The 16012-nt window shown below is 41.0% G+C and overlaps 1 protein-coding gene across 1 annotated transcript in view; it reads right to left on the bottom strand.

The window, feature by feature from the left end:
- LOC144128600 (putative G-protein coupled receptor No18) overlaps positions 1-16012 on the bottom strand; it is a 118558-nt gene that overhangs the window by 57137 nt on the left and 45409 nt on the right. Inside the window, exon 3 of the mRNA XM_077662131.1 lies at positions 12371-12780. The gene's annotated coding sequence lies outside the window, so the exon portion shown is untranslated. The remainder of the gene's footprint in view (positions 1-12370; positions 12781-16012) is intronic.

Genomic DNA, 16012 nt, shown 5'->3' with positions numbered 1-16012 from the left:
GCTCATTCTTTTCCAACATAGTCGCAATTAAAAAATTCACTTCAGAGTGAAGGTTTTTCAGTTGACATTTACTATGCCGAGCTCAAATAATTTTTAATTTTGTGTTAAAAAATAAATGCGTGAATGAACTTGGTGACTCTGTCTAGGCATTGAATTCCTGTGTATGCACGTGTAAATGGCTGTCCAAATTTCTGTTTTATAGTTGGTGGCTCTACTGCGGTGTGATTTGTGTTGCTCTTTTTTGCTCTCTTGTATTGAATGCTCGAAAAGGCTTGTTGATTCTTGTGTATATATGCATTTTTTCCTTTTATTCTCTTCCCTCCCTGCAATGACCCTCAGATGAGGGTTGACAGCATTCATAAAAATAATAAAATGAATTTATATTTTGTTTATGATAAACATATTTGCCTAAATTTATTTAGGCTTTATGGCGCCGCATTTTATAGAGATACACAACCTATATTTCTATTTCAATCGGTGTGATTTAAATAGAACAACAGTTTAAAACTGCAAGCGGCCAAACAGGAAAATCACAAGGTAGCTCGTCCTCACGTCGAGGATAGCCTTCGCCACTCACCGCACGCACCGGCTTACAACTTGCTGCCACATGTATCCAAAGGTGAGGCTTGGTTGCCAATGAAGCACTTGTCTGTTCGCTTCTCATGAACGCTTGAAAACCATAGCTATGTCAATGAACAACAGTGAACAATGCCAGAAGACCAAAAACATTCGAAATAGAAAATGAATAGTGGGTCCTGATTCAATACAGCCCCTGGAAATCAATACGCGTGCATTTCACGTTGACTGATATTATGCAGTTGCAACCTTGCCGCTCGGTTAAAAACAAGCTGCCCACACGCAAGTAAACAGAGAATTGAGTTTTTTTTATAATCTTCCATTCTTGACGTCTTTCATAAGATGGCTTTCCCAAAAAGTATTTCTCAACTTTGTCGCCTCGTCAAAGTCAGCTTCTTCAAGTGGCTGAAGAGAAGAAACGGTTTGAAAATATTTCACTGGAACTCTGTTGGATCTAACTGATTGCCATAGCGTAAGCAGAAGATCTACCCATTCATATTTCTTCTCGTTTTTCTTTCTTGTCTTAATTGTTTCACGACGAATTACTGCAAGCATATTCGAAGTTGTACGAAGATATTTAAGTTTATAGCCAAATCATGACGAACATATGTGAAAACTTCTGAAACACAGAAGTTTCAAGAGTGATAAAGTCTGTGTGATATACATGCAACTTTTTGCTTTAGCCACACAATGTTAACTATGGTACAGGCACGAGCAACAAGCAAGGAAATGCGATCCCTCCCATGCATATCTCTATTCTTAATGCAGAAGCACTTCCAGCAAACGTCACATTTCCGGACCCAAATTTTCATTGTATTGGACATCTCTATGCGAAACTGGAAAGCACCATACACATTTTTCGGCCAATCGTCAACTCAGAACAAACAAAAATAAGCACCGGAGCCGGCGAAGTTTTGCAAGAACAAAAGGTGTCCCCTACTCCCATCTTTCCTGTTCCTTTTTTATGCCGGAAAAAAAGACGGAAATCTCCGTTAAGACATCCGCAACGGCGACTAACATTGAATGCAAAAGTTTCGCACATGAAATTGCACTCGCGGACAAGCGCTTTCAGGCTGTGTGACATCGCAGATGCCATGCGCCTTGAAGCCTAGCTCATCTGTCAATTTAGCCGACTAAAGACGTCACGACATCTCACCGTGAATAGTAATGCTTCCTTGCTTTCTTGAAGCAACTAAAACCATGTGCATTGTGGCCTGGAGTCTAGGAATCTTTTCAAGGTAATCTGTTATTGGGCTGACAAAATAAATGTCCAAGTTTGAAGAACCAATATCTGCTAACCCTAACTACACGTTTATTTTCTCTCTACAGCGTCGCAGGAAATTGCATGTACGCCTATCGAAAATGTATAATGCCTATTACTTTATAGCTTACGGTTTATGGGGGTTTAACGTCGCAAAGCGACTAAGGCTATGAGGGACGTCGTAGTGAATGGATTCGGAAATTTAGACCACCTGGGGTTCTTGAACATGCGCTGACATCGCACAATACACAGGAAGAATTTCGCCTCCATCGCAATTGAACCGCCGCAGCCGGTCAAATTAGGAGAACCTAAAAGGAGGCTTAGGAATACTCCATCCCAACTTCGTTCTTTCTACAAGTCTATTCTTTGGGTCTTCCTGGTCGTGTTGGTGTTTGCCCGGCATCTAAGGACTAATTTCCTGTCGAGAAATTATGATTTATAAACAATTCCACAACTTGATTCGAGCTTGTGATATCTTTACTGAAGTGGACTCCATGGCCATCATTTTGAAGTAAGTGGCGGCTTTGCTTAGAATACAGAAAGCGGCAAAGAATCTCTCCTTACGCTCGGCTATTTGATTTTCATTTCTTGTCATATTTTTCTTTCCTTTTCTAATTAAGCTCTGCTTTCAGTTAACGTTTTCTTTTTCTAGTTACAGAGAGGTAATCTATCAATGCAGGCTCTTTATTTGGGGCTCAGTGTCATTTTAATCTACTGCAAAGATCTCCTTCTTGTGTATTCCATGAAAAGTGTATTACATTAGCATGTTTATTTTATCCCGCACTTTGCCTGATGTGAGCTGTTTTTAGGGGTGTTTTTACGTTCCATGGTAACACAGGGCACTGCCACTCTTGTCATCGTTATAAGTACGGAATAATTTCGACTACCTGAATTTCTTTCACACGTGCTGAAAGCTTAGCAAAAAGTCCTTTCTGACACCTTTTCTGCCGAATTCGAGGCGTTGGGACGGAGATCGAACACGTGAGATTGGTCTCAGGAGCCTAAAGTAGTACCCACTAAGCCACCGAGACGAATTTTTACCCCTTCCCATAATAGCAGAGATCACGTCACTGAGCCAAAATACTCGTAGTGTATATGTACTACCTCCCTTCTGTTCTCGCACGACAATTGGATAGGCTGCCAATTTATAGCGAACAACACCTCGAATCGCATCCTGCTTCTGTTTAAATGACATGACTTGCGTGGCTTTTTGTGACGCCGTTTCCTCATAATTGCTCTAACTTGCTGTAATTGTAAGCCAGTAGTACAACAGTACAAGCAAAAGACGGCTGGAGGGTGCTTTGAAGACGCTCAATAATAATTTCTTTTTATACGAAACTTACGGAGCAGCCACGCTCACAAAAGCTAGCCATGAGTTGTGCGTTCATTCTGTCTTCACTGCTAGCGGCAGTAGCCCGGAAAGTGGGCATCGCAATATCCGTGGTTAGGCGGGCGGAAATGCTGCAGGCATATGAAATACGCGTCTACTAAGAAAGGTCGTCAGAGAAGCAGTCAATCCTGAGGAAAACCGATAGCGACTACAGCTTCTTCCGCGTGCCAAGGGCGGTCAGTCCAGAGCCGACAAGCATTCCAGACCTTCCGGGCGTTCCAATAAACCAACGCCACCATTTCGGCGACCGGCGAAGATGTTCCACCGGACTATGAGGCTCCGTGCGCTTGGCCTAGCATTGGCCTGTCAGTACCAATCTCGTGCCGCGTTGGCGAAGCCAAGCTAAGCACGTGTGACGCCCCACGCCACTCACTCGCTCCGCATTCCAACCATATGTGAGGCGTGTGCCATATGCAGCTGCTCATATGACGATGCTCCGCCGCCTTAAATCGAACACAATGCCAAGGGTCGTTAACTTAAGACGTTTTTGGGCAACTTAAACATAAAGCGGCCGCCTATGATGGGAATGTTAGAAGAAGATGAAAGTAATATAAATTGAGAAACTTCGTAAAAGAGAAAGGTTGACTTCTAGAGCCCAAAGCAGCAGAATGTACATAACTGTGATCCCCAGGAGAGGAGTGTGATTCTGAGGGTAAAGACTAAAAACGTTAGTCTTATTGGTTTGACTCATCTTGAATAAAGCCATATAGACACATGACCGGAAAAGCAGAAGGAATGGGACGTTCGTTCTTGCATGCCTGCGCTCGAGGTTCGCGTGACTGCGCTTTAATTTCATTCAGACGTGCTTCCAATCTTCAATAAGGTGATTGAACAATCCTTGCGAGGTATCCACGGCCAGATTTCGACAATACCGGGTCATCACTAATAAGCACGTATACTACCTGTAGAAAACAGGTGCAATATCTAAAACCGGGTTCTCTGACGTATGCGAGGTCCTCTGTTAGCTTGTGTTCTTCGTCGGGCTCCATGAATAATTAGCACAAGAAAAGAAGAACCACGAAGCGTGAAAACAAAATCAGTTTTTGATAGAGGCTTCTATTAGGGAGCAACATAGTTATTACCCGTGGAAAGAAGGCAGAAAAAAGCACAGGAAGCTTGCACAGAAAACAAAAGCTATATTCCGCGCCCTGATTTTGTAGAACTAATTCGTTTACAGCTTGTTTATTTGTTTCCATTTTACTAATAATGTTCTGAGGGTCCTTCCACAGCCTCCTGACACTAAACCTCTCGTAAGTATACCGTTTTGTACCTATCCCTCATGCACTCAACAACTTTCTATTTGATGTCGTTTTTATGACCTTCATGCCAGTTTCTGCGAATGCGGCCATAGGCACAACCTTAACGCTCTTACCAAGAATTTATATTTGCGACGTTTAACGGAGGTTACCAAAGTTGTTAACCCCTTTTTTTGCCCAAAAATTCTGTCGGGAGCTCAGTACAAGGTGTAAGCTTGAGCAAAAGAGTCTGATTGGGCTAAATCATTCAGGCTCCAAGTTAGGTACTTTTTTATTTTTATAGCATTATGACGGAGACCTAAACCTATTGCAAAAAATCTGCTAAAAAAAGAACAAGCTCTACTAAAAACCAAACAAGGACTACAAATGTTGCGAAATTGAAAACTGCCGCTGTATACAGAAAGCCGAAACGGATTCATGAGCTAGCATCGGTTCCTTACAGAGTTACACACGCAACTTTCAGCGGAAACCTTAATACTTTTGAAAATATCTCTCTACATGCCTCATAAAAATTGCCATGTTACAAAAAGTGTGCCTTTTGTTATTGTTCGAAAAAGTTTCATATGGAGAGAAATATATTTGTTCTTTCTCAAGACAATCGAAATTAGCATCATGCAAAAATAGCCTGGACGGTCTAGAATGTATTCAAACTCATGTCTCAGATATAAGCACTGACGTCAGAGATACACACGTCCATTATGTTTGCACAGCCGCTTTTACTAGTTTTCCGTTCTTTTCGCACAGTGAGGAAGGGCAGGAAAAGATGCACAACTAAGTTATGTTGCTTGGCGTTCCTCTACGGAAAAGCGGAAATAAAGATACTTTGCAGCTGCACGAGCTAAAGATAGCAGCAACACTAATTTTAAATGTGGTGCCTAGAAACATTTTCTGCTAAAAGAAAAACGTAGTGCTTCCAGATGTTCACAGTGAGAATAGAATAGATAAACTACAAGCTTGCTCGGAAAGAGGTCAGTGCGGATCTGATCTCAAGATGTCGGGGCCTTTTTTCTAGTCTCTGCAAGCGGCCGCGTGTCTTGCATGAATGATGTAGAAAGAAGAGAGTGAAACCACAGCGATGTCAGCGTCACAGAGAAGCTGGAGCCAGTCTTTCCTCAGCTTGCGCATTCCACGAGCCACACTACTGAAAAAAAGCCATCGATTTCAACAATAGGGGAGAGGCCTTTACACGCCCGAGGAACCATTTACGTGGTTCTGACGTTACTTTTTCTTTCTTTATCTCCTTGGGCAGAACCGACAGGGACCTTGGGAATTTCTGTTGGTCTTCCAAAGACGGCAAACAAGCTCCAAAATTTTACGGCCACGAAAGGATCAAATTTGTTGGGAATTGTATGAATTAGTGTGGCCTGAAGTGGCAGCCGGGCTGTTGGAAGTGTGGTCTTTGCAGTGCTGGTTTTAAAATGAGAACATCAAAAAGGAATTTTGTAGAGGTAGAAGATGCAAGGGCTCCGGTAAGCCGTGGGCAGCCTCGTTGAAAGGATTAAAACTAGCCATGAAGATTGATATTTTCCAGCACAGTTAGTCTGTGTACAGGCGCTTTATGATTTGCAGCAAATGCACCGCTAAATCACGGTATCTTACACTTAAGCTACGCTTACCATGGTTAAGAGTAAAGAATAAGCACCCCGGGCTATCCTGCCAATTATGTTCGAAAGATGACATCAGCAGCCACGGTGTGCATGGACAGCATGTAAATAGCTTTTTATCTCCAAATACTGTTTAAAAATAACAGTATTAATTTCTTGCGCCAACTACAAAGAAAATGCGCAAGCACCTTGGCTGGTATAGCCTTGTAGGTCTTGAACGGCAGAGCCCAACTGGCAGCGAATCCGCACATGCATATGCAGAAAGCATGATCACATATTGAACATCAAAAAGTACAAAATTATAGCGGTGAGAAAATAAATAAATAAAAAGTCACAGAGAAAAAGATCTCAGTAACAAAAACCACTGCTCTGAAATGTCGCGCGGCAATTCAACATGTCAATATGCAATACATGACATCGATACAATTGGAAATAGACGAGAAAATTACTTACATCAGATGCGATGAAGAAACTAATCACTATTACGATCTTGGAGTAAATCGCCATGCATTCCTGCATTCCAAAGTAAAGAAAGCGATTAAAACAATCCTGCTAGCAAGATTTTTGGTTAAAGCCATTAAAACGTTGTGTATACAAAGTCGTCATCCCATTAGCGAGCAGTGTATCTCAGCGTCTTCTTAAAATATTATTTATTTTCGGCACGAAGAACATTTGGGCGTAGCCTGCCGAAGTAAAAAAGTGCAAAATAATTTCTTACTTGTTTACCATATCTGCTTGATTAGTTCACGTGTGCCTGGCTGCAGAGGCTAATCGTTAGCTTCTCTTATTAGTCTTCCATTTTACCCCATTGAAGACACAAACATCAAATAAAAGCATTAGACGCAATCTATATATATATATATATATATATATATATATATATATATATATATATATATATATATATATATATATATATATATATATATATATATATATATATATATATATATATATATATATATATATATATATATATATAAGAAGGCTGATGTTCAATAAATGCGCGCCAATAAAGTCTCCAATTTTTGTTACACTTTTGCCTATTTTCGCTCGAAATGTACCAAGCACACTAGACAAAAATTACGAACTGCTGAAACTACTGAAAAAAGAGGAAACATTACGGTAGCCCGCAGAATTTATATTATCTTTTAAAATATCGACATAAAGCAGGCCTCCAATCGCTTGCGGCGTTCTATCTGCCATGCTGTTGAGAAGTTTTAGTCATGACTTCCAGTGAGAGGTAGCATTGACCTAGCTGAGATGAGTGCACCTTTGCTTGTGCGCCTGTAGGATTGTGGGTGCCATGCTTTCGAAATTTCTGACGCTGGCTAGTACGCCGCCAAATATATTACGCCTTCTGATGCCTGCAGATAGCGAGCCAGTGGCACACAAGTTACATCGGACACGCGCACTAATTACCCGGCTATATGGCAGTCCAGCTTGTACCGACGGGCGAGTGCATGTGGCAAGAGAGAAGCAATTGGCCTGATCCAGGGCAAACGCACTACGTCCGTGCAGTTGTGAGGTAATTAGGTTGTCGAGAGCACTCCACTCTATGCACTTGCAACTGGCGGACAAGCCTTTCGGCGGAGTCATCTTTGCTGGCCGAGTAATACATCACGCAAGCGAGCAATGAGTGCCGTAGAGATACAAGAGACGATGACGATGAATATGGTGTAGAGGAAATATAGAGAGGACGAAACTTCGTTTCCACGACAAAACAAACTTGTGCAGGAGTGAGTGACTCGGCATATTTTCTTCGTCAGCTAACCGTAGATTCGTCTTTCTTGTGGGCCCAAAAAACGTTTACTTCGGGATTGACTGTGATTTTTTCCGCTCATGTTAACTAGATCATGCAGCGCAATGGATTTCACCTTGTACATGTTTAAGCCCTGAGACAGCGCAAAGAGTAGCATGCCATTGCTTTTTTCTATTAGTTCCTCCGACGAAGGACTACAAATTGTACGTGCTGTTTGTTGCTGTTATAAGGAGCTAATGTGGTGTTTCTTCTGTGAAAACATCACTTAGTTTCCGGGTAAAGCTATCCGCCTTTTCAAGGTCCAAGTGTACTTCTATTTGTGACCAAGTATTGTAAATTTTCTAGCAACATGGCACAGCATGATAAAAACGCTCGATGATGTTGCCTTTATTGCAAGAAAAAAAAATTATCCATAAATGCCCACTATTTTTGTTTTGTTTTTTCCTGTATACCTAAGCGGTAATTTGTTTTTCTCTTTTCAGGTGAGTAGGTTCTCGGGGTCGTTGAAAACGAGGACCCCGTGGCGCTCTATCTGGGGCGGAATTCACCACAGTGTCGCCTTTTGTAAGTATCTCACCCTTACCTTATTCATAAGACTCAGTTTACGTCATGCGAGAATACAGCTTCTGTGTGACAAACACATAACAGCGTGCACATAATAATTTAAAATTCAGAATGTTCTTTACGTTAACATCATGCTTAAAAAATTGCTGCTTTAGGCACTGAAGTATAAAACGAACAGTAATGCAGTATACATGAATATATGCAAAGCACCTTTATTTTAGTGCATCATCATGGCATATGGCAGATAACAGAAGGCTTAAAGATGCTTGTCTCGAAGCTTTAACTGTTTCTTACCGTAATGCAAATTCATGGTGCGCTTTACACCTTCAAATATTGTCGGTCATTTATTACAGGTAATGAATTCTTGATGCGCAGATGTGGAATAACAAACAGAATGTAAGCTGGGACAAGAAAATTTGTAGGAGTGCCCAACTGTATAGCACTAGTGTTCCTCTCAAGCAAACATTAAATTATTCTATGTGATAGAGTATTAAACGAAGTCATCTGCCCACTCGCATTAGGTGCTTCAAAACACTGCTGGAGATCAAATAAAAAGTAGGTTTTTTGTGAGAACTATTGTGGTAGACGCCGCGAAAGTCAACTAGTTGTGTAATTTTAGAGCTTAGCGAAAAATTTTGTTCTTTAAATCAAAAAGAAATGCCCGTTATGATATTTTTGTTCGGTTCGTTTGTTTGACATTTGAATTCAATCGGGAAAAGAGCAGCAGCAGACGAACGTTAAGAAAATTTTCGTGCATAACTACCTTTGTTTGCTTCGTTGTTCTTGCAGAAGTAACGAATTACATGAAAAAAATGCGAAATTACCCTCAAAATATCAGCAGCTGTAAAGTGAAAACTGTAATGTGAAACTGCTAAAAACGGAGGACATCACAAGTGTAATTCAAAAAGAGAGTAAGTACCGTTATTAGATGTAACTACAGCCCCTGCTAACTTAAAGAGATGAGTGATTAAAAGGTGTCCTCAATATTGTATTAGGTGTCAGCTGTGAATATTGATAATCCCGAAGAGCCTACCTTCTACTTTCGTAACGGCTCGTTCCTTAAATTCTATTGAAATAGTCATATTATTATCCACAACCTTAGTCAGCACACATGAATAAAAAATGTTAAGGACCTTTTTAACAGCGTTCTTAAAGAAGAAAATGCGATACTATTTAGGTTGCCTGCTATGATCTATACATTGTGCGACCTTGCGATTTCGAACCAACTTCTATGGTTGAAACCGGTTTCATTGTCTTTATATGATATGAATGAGTTATCGCCACCTAGAATATTCAGTTGCATCTGATTTAACTTTCGCATAGCATTATACTTCTCCGAGCCACAAATCCACCCTAATCAATTATCTGGTGTCAACCTATTTTCGAAATTTGGGGGGCTCTTTGAATTTTTTGGTTGTGAGACAATTTCCCAATTTTGGGCGTCCTTAGAATTACAATTCTTTACAGCAGGTATCTACAGCCCTCGACCGAGCGGTTGGAGATGAGTTAATAGAGAATACATTAGTAACTTTTGATTCGGTGATGGCTTTGCCTAACTAATTCACTCAGGAGGTGAACTGCAAAGCATGATCAATGCTTTAGACAGGCAGAGAAGAATGGTGAGTGTAAAAATCAATTGGCAGAAAACAAAACTAATGTTCAACAATCTCGGAAGGAAACAGCAATTTTAAATAGGTAGAGAGGGGCTGGAAGTGATAAGAATGCTTCTATTATGGCACAGATACCGCAGATCCGGATCACGAAAGTGAAATAACAAGACGAATAAGAATGAGGTGGGGCGCATTTAGCAGGTTCTCTCAGGTCATGAATGGTAGTTTACACATATTCCTCAAGAGATAAGTATAGACCAGCTGTATCGTAGCGGCACTCACGATAGCGAAGAAGCGTAAATGCAAACGAAACGGATTCAAAATAATTAACGACAACGCAGCCATCCCCGGAAAGGAAAATTATAGTCGTTGCGTTAAGAGACAGGAAGAATACAGAGTGTGTTAGGAAACAAACGCAGGTTCATGAAATCCTAGTCGAAATCAAAAGGAAGAAATGGGCCTGGACAGGCATGTAATGTGAAGGCAAGAAATTCGGCTGAGACACTAGGACTGGATACGTGTAGGAATACGAGAACCTCTAGTGACAAACTGGCGTGCCGGAGCACTCCGTCATAGATTTTGCTCATCGTTATTCTAGTAAAAAAAATCTAGTCAAGCAAAAAATGCACAAAGTATACTTTCTTGTCGGCAAAGCAGTCCACATATGATTTGCCGGAGGCTGGGTGATCAGTACATCATTGCCATTAGTATCTGAAAACACAGATTCGGAACCGCAATGAAAATATGTAAGCAATGCTGGAAATCATTGTATTTTGGTTGCTACTGGGTACATCAATATTTCTTGCGCAACTGCACAGTCTTGGTAGTGATGATATATAAGATGATCTGCAGAACGCAACAAACGGGCTGAAGAAAAACGAATTTGTACAATTTGGGAACAATGGTCAGCAAAAATGGCTCCAAAAGAAGGTCGGCCAGTGGGGAGAATATATAGAAGAACGACATCTTTATGACTCTGTGAAGTGGCAGTGCTCGGCATGCATAGTGCGCCGTGCTGCCGCTTGAAGATGTCACCCTATTTTTGTTTCAATCGCTAGGATTTTCTGCGCCGTCGGCAAGTACACACATGCACGCCGCAGGCCTTTCTCATAAGGTGACTATTCCTGCAGAATGTTCTGAACAAAAGCATCGAACAGAAAGAATTCGTGCTGGGCTGCAACGGCCATCAGGGCGATAGTAGCGCACGCCTTCAGCAGCCGCTTGATGAACGGAGTTAACGTGCCTGAGCAACCTTCTCCGTGGGCCTACGCTTCTGGGAATAAGAGCGTGCTTCTTGGTTTGTCAAAGCTTTTATGGATAAATACATTCCGTGCTGGTGTTGCAAAAACATAGAGTGGTTGAAGTGAGACTAAAGGTAGCACTTCCCTTACTCTCTCAGCGACAAAGTCTAGTGCCGGCCGTGCGAAGATACGGGAAATTCATGGCTTGGTCTCTGTTTACGCGGTCGACGCCCTTAACCTCCACCCTTTTCATGACAGGAAAAGCCTGGTGAGCAATCATGCAAGGCCTTGGCCTCACCTTGGCACCACCTTGGGCCGGGCGTTAACCTTCTGCAGGAAACTTGATGCTCACGGGTCACGACAGGCTGTTAAATACTACGAACGTTGTTTACTATGCAGCGTGATCTCGCCATCCGCCACTAGAGACTCACCTTGCAAAACCAAGGTACTCTGCTCACAGAAAATAAAGTTACAAATACAGAAAGAAGAGAGAGCAAGACAGCAGCAAGGCGGTTCGTCAGGTAAATTTGTTACAGCGATGGTATCGAATTTCTCGACTGGGCTTGGAGTAGCTTGTATTTTTATTTCAAAGCTGGGTTTGTATGATAAAAGCTTTCTCCGGCTGAGTTACTGCGACGACAACAGTAGAACACCAGAAAGATCCGCAGTTGATGGAGGTGCTATGTCACAAACCTTCCACATTAAATATGAATGTGAGAGTCGCGTCTTTAAGACAAAATATGGAATCAAGATCTAAAGCAATGATTTTGGATCAAGAGCGTGTTTGAAGGGCGCTGTAAAGAATTCATCCACTTTTAAAAGCCGTAATTTAAAAGAAACCATTATTTGGATCAAGCTTCTGCCTGTCTTTCTACTAAGTGTGCAAAACAGTCCGTTTTCTGTTGTTTTTCTTTTAAAGTGCAATCTCTCTAGCCTAAAATCAAGAGGTTCATATAGCACCGCTGTAGATTTTGGTCCTGTTGTTTTCCGCCGCACTATCCGAGATTTTACTTGTGCAGCAAGTAGTGCTAATAAAAATTACTTTTCTGCACAACGCAGAATTCTTCACGAAAAAAATATATATAATATAGAAGTTAGTCCCTCACCTTGAGGTCAGCCACTGCAGCAGCACGCGCTCACATGAGTTGCTCGATGAGGCCCCCTGACGTGTGCAGTAATAGCGTTGAATGTCTGCTGCACGCAGCCCAAGGAGTAGCTGGTGTGTTCTCTGCTTATGTCTTCTTTGAGCCATCAGCCATGATTGCCAAACGCCTCTGGTTCATCAACAGAGGGCTCCGCGCGCGAACCTCAATGATCATTTTCGCAAGCAGAAGTGTTCGATGAAAGTAGGCGTTCTCTAGGCCGCCTCAGACATTGCCTCTAATCTAGGCACAGCTGCAGATTGGCTGAGGCCTCGTCGTTACTGGCGCCTTCCAGTTGCGCGGGAACTGCGTGGGCACAAGTTCCAACGACGCCTCCTTGGGCTTTTTTTAGATGGACTTCCAAATGAAGAGACCTGCAAGAAGACACAAATAGGTACGTGGCAAAAGCAGAAAAGGCAAGAGCGCATCCTAAAAGGCAAACAGCCCTTGAAATGGGAAGGACTTATTAATGAAGTGCTCTGTAAGTGGGCTCCACAGGGCACACTTGGAATTGCTAAAATACGACGTTGTGAACGTTCTGTTGAGTTCTCCATGCTTTCAATGCTAGCCTATATATCTCAACAGCGCCGCCCTCTGGTAGAGTTGGCTCTTCTACACAGCTTCGTTGCTGGGTAAAAGAACCCAATTAGCAATATAAAAATTTGAAGTAGGTTCTCGAAATTAACCCAGGATTTAATTTCGGTAACGCTTAGTGTTATTGGAGCAGTTGGAGCGGAAGACCTTTGCTGCGGAGCTTTGGACTATTTCGAGCACTTTAGTAAAATTCTATTGATGTTAATATAAGACAATGCCAGCGTATTCTGTATAAAATTGCCAAATTTTTGGATGACTATTATTGATAAACAGGGATTTCTTTAACATAGTTCTATAATTTACAGCTTCCAGATACGATATTCTGAGAATCTTTGCTATTCTACTGCTTCTTATGACTTAATGTGAACTTCGTAGACCACAAGGATTTTATGATTGGAAACTCAGGCAAAAAAATCACTAGGAGGATAGAGCGATCACTTATTTCGTCTTATATGCTACTAACTTTAAAGACGCCTTTAAAACAAATTTCAGCAACAAATTTTTTGCTTTATTTTTATCAAAGCGGCAGTAAAGAACCAACAGAAAGAAGGCTGGGATGCAGATTCCGTCATCAACAGCCCATCAAGGTAAGGGATTTGAGGAAACCACGATGCCACTGAGACAATAATTTCAACTTTTGATTGTTTGAATAGAATGGAGGATGGATTTCCAGATTAAATGTTTTCAAAGGGTGAGGACGCATTTATATTTCTGAAGAACGATGAAGATAGGGATATGATGTGAACGCATGATTACAAGACGCCATATAGAGAGTTATAAATAAACTCAGTAGGGGAGGCGAGAGTGCCGCTTTTCCACCGCAGATCCGTTGTTTTAGGAGGATGCCAAAGTAATATAATATAGAATGTCAGGATAACGATATTTAGGACTATTTTAATTCGATATTTTGTTTGGTTATCATTATGAATTGTGAAGTAAATGAGTTTGTCGCAGAACATTGGACTATAGTGAGACCAGACTAATGTGGGCTCCAAACGGCCCGTGCATATTCCACCACGGACTGCATAAACCATAAACATGTAAAAACATCTTAGCCGGGACCGCTTAAGACTCGCTTTCTTGTGATAAACAGGTATGGCTGCTTTAATATAAACTATGGAAACACACTTATGAATCTCAGGTTAGTTGTTTAAGCGGTAAATACATGCGCCGGCAATAATACAAAATGTTTTTTGCTTTAAAACGAGTTTTATTCGTTTAATGATCACTTAAATGGCGTGCTTTCATCCGAGAAAAGTTTTTGGCTGCAGTAATAATTGTACCAGACAGATTAGGACATCATTTGGCAGCAAAGATTTCTGCATTAAAGGACTCGTTTGTTAATTACTATTTATATACACTCAAGAAAAATGGTTCGGCGATAGCGCCTATCTGCTCTACATATATGCGTAGACACCTTTAAGAAAAGCAGTAATTTACACATGCCTACTATTAGCTGTTGGTCAAAAGGTTACGGAACCGTGTAAATTATCAGAATTCTGGATTAGGAGAGGCTGTACTGCGAACCATTAGAGGAGAAATGAAGACCCTTGGAAATTTAATTGCAGAGAAACATACGTTCCCATTACTACTCGTGCTTAGGTCCATTGGAATGTGAGTCGGTTTAAAAATTACCCTAAAAACGCTTGATTATTTGTTGAAACTAATTATCAACTCCATAAAAATATAAAACTGTAGAGGACAAGGTTAGGAACTCTAAAACAGCAGTTATTTTATTCATGAAATTGAGCAACAGTTGAAACACTGAGGCTGAGAGTCTTTTTAAATGCTGGAATGAGCTTGTCTTTCTATCTACAGTTGATTGGTTCGCAACTGGATGCTAGTTTTGGCGCGAGATTTAAAATCTGGGCAACGAGGGCCAAGTGGTCATACTTAAAGTTTGACGCAGGGCATTGTGTCACTCATGCCGACATTAGACTACAAACCACAGAATATAAAGCACAGTCTAAGCTGTCAGCTTCATACTGGAGCGGATTGTGCCAGTAATATTTGCCTCATAAGTCTTACACGTAAAACTTGTGCACGACGCTGAAAATCTCTGAGATCACTTCTACATTGGGAAAATGAAAATAAGTTTTTCAGAACAAGTGATCTTCCTCACTGAGTATACTTTGCTGAAGTTACACTTGTTACTGGGCTAGTTGGTGCATATTTCTATGTACAAACGTTAGCGCAAATTAAGACACATTCACAAGAAAGGTAGACAAGACAACGCGCTACTGACAACTGTTGTCAGTAGCGCGTTGTCTTGTCCACCTTTCTTGTGAATGTGTCTTAATTTGCGCTAACGTTTGTACATAGAAGTATACTGTGAGTGAGTGAAAAAGACACATAATTTTGTAGAAAATTATAGAGAAGCTTGAAATTGAAGTGCTTATAAACGCTTTCGTAAACTAATTAGTAAAAATTTGAATTTGACTAAGCACGATGTCGAGACGGCTTTATGTGTTTTAGTGCTCGGAGTTGTATAGAAATGAAAATCTGATATGAAAACTTAGCATAGCAGTCAATGGCTGTAGTTCACTGCAATTTACATAGTACATCTGAAATAGAATTCTCTTGCATCATATGTAGAATTAACCTCTTCACAATTCATTTTTAAAGCGCCGTCAGAAATTATAATCTATGGTAAATATGCTTTCTCGTCGCGACTGAAAAATGATGTTTGAGGCTATGTAACTTGCGAATAAAACAAATGATTAGTGGGTCGTACTGCATGCTATTATTCTAGTGTTTGTTGCGTGCTATGATTCTGCTGCTGTGCGTGCTATTACTCTGTCAGTCTTCTGTGACGACAAACTTAGGCCTTTTGTGTGCATTGTTGCGTTTACGCTTTCAGTATTTCTTTCTTATATAGTCTAAAACACTTTAATATAAAGAACTCGAAAGAGCAGTGCAGCCCTTTTTATCATTCTCTCTTTCTCGCTCTTGTTACGTGTTGTAAACGCAATGCAAAATCACGCGAAAATGCTTGCAGGCAGCGAAGTCGTC

This window comes from Amblyomma americanum, chromosome 4, assembly GCF_052857255.1.
Source record: "Amblyomma americanum isolate KBUSLIRL-KWMA chromosome 4, ASM5285725v1, whole genome shotgun sequence".
Classification (NCBI taxonomy): domain Eukaryota; kingdom Metazoa; phylum Arthropoda; class Arachnida; order Ixodida; family Ixodidae; genus Amblyomma; species Amblyomma americanum.
Note: the sequence above shows the minus strand (reverse complement) of the source record. Positions and strands in the feature narration are given on the sequence as shown.